The sequence below is a fragment of the Lissotriton helveticus genome, chromosome 8 (genome assembly GCF_964261635.1).
Source record: "Lissotriton helveticus chromosome 8, aLisHel1.1, whole genome shotgun sequence".
NCBI lineage: Eukaryota > Metazoa > Chordata > Amphibia > Caudata > Salamandridae > Lissotriton > Lissotriton helveticus.
The window spans coordinates 217,068,019-217,072,594 of record NC_136069.1 but is presented as its reverse complement, the minus strand read 5'-3'; the positions used below and the strand labels follow the sequence as shown (position 1 = coordinate 217,072,594).

General features: G+C 43.1%; 1 pseudogene; it reads left to right on the top strand.

Annotated features, from left to right (window-relative positions):
• The first annotated feature begins 3,192 nt into the window (after positions 1–3,192).
• LOC144771558 (centrin-3 pseudogene) lies at positions 3,193–3,720 on the top strand (annotated as a pseudogene).
• The last annotated feature ends 856 nt before the right edge of the window (positions 3,721–4,576 follow it).

Genomic DNA, 4,576 nt, shown 5'->3' with positions numbered 1-4,576 from the left:
GTGCAATGTCACATGCCATGATGTAACGAGCTGTGATGTCACTTGCTATGATGTCGTTTGCATACTGCCTAATTTGGTTAGTCTCCCCTTTTCTTTTATTAGGATTTGAACCCTAACATAACTGCATATTACTTAATGGAGACTTAATTTGTCTGGGGAACCATTAGTGTGGCGCTTTGCAATACGCAAATGTAAATAAAATTGGGTAGCATGCATTATAAACCAACATCATTCAAGTTGACTTCCGCATGGGAATGATGGTAATTGACTGGTGACGTGTCAACAACAGAGCAATTGCTGTTACTGGCAAGGCATCCTATACTCCTCGTTTTTCTCTACTTACTGCCAATCAATCAATTAATCAGGGTTTTGTAGAGAACGCTGCACACCTGTGAGGGTCTTGAAAGGATCCACTAAAGACAATAACCACAGGTAAGATAGAAGACATTTATTCCAATGTTGCAGGGACATGACTGGCAGAGCTAACGGCAAGGCAGCAACTGCAGAGTTGCTAAGGTGGCCCACATGCCCACGTTCCAACCACGGCTCAACACACCTTCCCCTTCATTATAATAACACAAGAGAAAAATTGGTACAGGAATAAAACATAAAATCTTCCCCTTATTATATTAACGCAAAAGATGGATTGGTAGAGGAATAAAAACATAACTTTCCCAAAACAAAATCAATGTACAGTACAGAATAGGGCAAAAACAATAGTCCAGAAAATTGCCAAATAAAACATTAAATGCTGATCAAACAGAACAAGCAATACAATATCCCCCCAGCATGTAAAGTAACCACAAAACATGACATAATTATTGAAAAGGGATGGTGCTCTCTTAACCCAAACAGACCTCTGTGAGTCAGTATCAAGGTGAACCTGTGTGGAACCAGTGGTTTCATGATGTCCCCCAAAGACCTCAGAGGCACTGTAGGGAACACCCCCATGCAACAAGTCCATTGTAGCTTGCTATGACAATTTTTCTTTGTTCCACCATCTGCCCTCACTCAATCTCACCACTCTCTCCTTAACGGTCTCAATCCTCAAAGGAAATGAGAACCTGAAAAGACCTTTAGCCACTAGTCCAGGAAGTTTAACTCTCACCCAATCCCCATTGACAAAAAAAGATTGATGTCTCCCCTTAACAGCATCTGTTCTAGCATACTTTCTTTTAGCCTTCTTACACTTCTCCTTGAAGCACTCTAGTTTGGCATGTGGCACTTCTAATTAATTCATCCAAGTTCTAACCACTTTGGTAGAAGCCATCCTTCACTTTAGTAACATAAAAGGTGGCACATTAGTGGCAGAAGAAGGAGTCATACGTAATACCCACAACAAATCCAAGAGTTCTTCCTCCCAGTTCAAACAATTGGCTACTGAAAGTTGAATGTTATCCTTGATGATTCTGTTGTAGCGTTCCACTAAACCATTACTATGGGGGTGGTAAAGGGAAGTAGTATATACCCCAATAAGATACGAAACGTTGAAATTCTTTCGATGTGAACTGCACACCATTATCCGTGCCTAATTCTGCTGCTGCCTCCTCCCTAAAGATCTTCATCTCCACTGGAAGGATGCACTCAAGACAATAACGACAGGTAAAATAGATGAGGGTTATTTCAAAGTTGCAGAGACATGACTGGCAGAGCCTACGTCAAAACAGCAACCTAGCAGGGTTATCGAAGGTGGCCCACATTCCAACCAGGACCCAACACATCCCAAGGCGCTGAAGGAGGGGCGTGTGAGCAGCTCCGTTGGGGTTATTAAAAGAGCCAGGTCTTGAGGTCCTTTCTGAATGGGTGTAGTGTTGTGCTTTGTCTGAGGTGAAGGAAGAGTTTGTTCCAGGTCTTGGCTGTGAGGTAGGAAAAGGATCTCCCATCTGCCCTGGTCCTATAGAAACGAGGGACGGGGGCTAGGGCAAGGTCGGCTTAGTGGAGGTTTCTTTTGGGGGCGTTGAAGGAGATTCAGTCATTGAGATATTGGGGTACGGTGATGTGGAAGGCTTTGTAGGCATGTGTGAGCAGTTTGAAGGTTATTCTTCTTTCGACAGGGAGCCAGTGGAGGTTGTAGAGATGTTGGGTAATGTGGTAATGACGTGGGATGCCGGCGATAAGTCTGTCGACAGTGTTCTGAATGGTGTGGAGTTTGTGGAGGAGTTTTTTGTTGATTTTGGCATCGAGAGCATTTCTGTATTCCAGTCTGTTGGTGATGAGTGCATGGGTGAAGGTTTTAGGTTTTCTTGCAGTGAGGGGCATTCACTTGAACATCTTGTGAAGTATACAGAGGGCGTTGAAGCATACAGAGGATACAGCGTTGATCTGGTGAATCATGGTGAGTGAAGAGTCGAGTATGATGCCGAGGTTGTGTGCATGGTCCGTTGGAGCGGGTGAGTTTCTAAGGGCAGGGGCCACCAGGTGTTGTCCCATGCAGAGGGGGTAGAGCCGAGAATGAGTACATCTGTTTTCTCTGTGTAGAGCTTCAGGAAGCTGTTGCTCATCCAGGTCGCGACAGCTTTCATCCCTTCTTGAAAACTACGCCTGATAATGTTGGGCTCCTTGGTGAGGGAGAGGATGTGCTGGGTGTCATCGGCGTAGGAGACGATGTTGAGTCCATCGTTTGTGACCATAGTTGCGAGGGGGCCACGTAGATGTTGAAGAGTGTGGGGCTGAGAGAGCATCCTTTGGGTACTCCACTTCTGATCTCTGTCGGTTCTGAGAGGAAGAGCGGAAGTCTTACTCTGTGTTATGGCTGAGCCGAAAGATCGTATCCAGTCTAAGGCTGTGTCCTCAAATTCCGGCGTCGTGGAACCTGGTAGCTAGTGTGCGGTTGTAGACGGTATTGAAAGCTGCTGATAGGTACAGGCGGATGAGGGCTACCGTGTGATCCTGGTCAAGGAGGGAGCGGATGTCGTCGGTGGCATAAATGAAGGTGGTCTCCGTGCTGTGGTTCCTGCAGAATCTGGATTGAAAGGTGTCTAGGATGCTGGTGGTTTCTATAAAGTGCGCTAGCTGGGTGTTGACAGCCTTTTTAATGATGTTAGTGGCGAAAGGGAGCCACGGGATGGGCCAGCAGATCTTGAGATCCATCAAGTCTCTGGAGGGCTTTTTTAGGAGGGGGTTGACTTTAATGTGTTTCCAGTCGTCGGGGAATGTGGCAGTTTAAATGGCACAGTTGATAGTTCGGCTGTGATGTACTCTGTTACCTCCAACAACATAGGCATGGAGTTTCAAAGAAATTAGCAACTTGCGGACAAAACAAAATGGAATAAAAGAAAGGAACTGACAGAAGAGCCGGAAATCAAGGATGAATTTGAACTATTTGATACAAGTAAGGATAAAACAATTGACTATTATGAACTGAAGCTTGTTCTGCGAGCCACAGCATTTGATGTAAAGAAAGTTGAAGCATTAAACATTATCAGAGACTATGATCGCGAGGCGCAAGGAAAAATCAGCTTTGAAGCCTTCCAATAATTTGTCACAGATTGGATATTAGATCGAGATCCACAGGGGGAAATCCTAAAAGCGTTTAAATTATTTAACACTGACGATTCCTGTAAAATAATCTTGAGGAACTTGCGCCGTGTTCCAAGGGATCTTGATAAAAACATTTCTGTTGTAGAGCTACCTGCACTGATAAAAGAATTCGACTAAGATTTTGCTGGAGAAATAAATCAAGAGGAATTCTAAGCAATTGCGACTAGAGACACAGAATGAGATTCAGCGTCATGAAAGGACCCAATGCCATTTCTGCATACTAATAATTAGATTTACATCAATGGAGCCCCAAGGATTTAAAAAAGTAGTCAGGGTGGAACAAAATAAATACCGTACAATTGCAGCCTAATTTTTGCAACGTTGTCTGCTTTAGACACCGGTTTCCAAAATGTTTATCTACTAGTTTAAGTACAGTACTTTCGTATAGTTTTTAAATTAAATTATATTTTGCATATATCCTTTAAAGTTATATGCTGTTATTGTTGGTAGCATGTTCTAAACAAAAAAATTAAAGAGCATGAATTTTGATAAAACAAATATAACATGAAAAAACAGAGACTACACTAATGATCACAAACCGTTGATCAGTTATTGACTCAAAGGAAAGGTTAACTGGTAAGCAAAGGGCAGGGAGATTCTTAGGCCACCTTCACCTTTGTGGATGCTGTTAGAAGCCTCTGGGAGAGTTGGCAGTGGTACATGGGACCATTGCCTGCTCCCCTTGATGCATTGGTGAATGGAAAACATTTTCTTTTAAAAATAGCACAGGCTCCTTTAAGGAGTGTTGTCTACTTAAAAAAAATGCATTTGGCAACGCAAATATTGAGAAGTTGGTTTGCTCTTCCTTGCCGGTCACCTTTCCTGTGTTTGTAACCAATCACAGGAATTGAAAATAGGGAACTGCATAGTAAATATTTATTTAGCAGGTCATTTTGTGACCCTCTGCAACTATACATTTGCGGTGCAACATATTAGTGCATTGGGCACATTGCAAAAATCCGATGCACTGTTTACGATCACTTTTTGTTACCCGTTTTGTGGTTCAACAGTCCCATAATGTAAATAATAAAGTGGC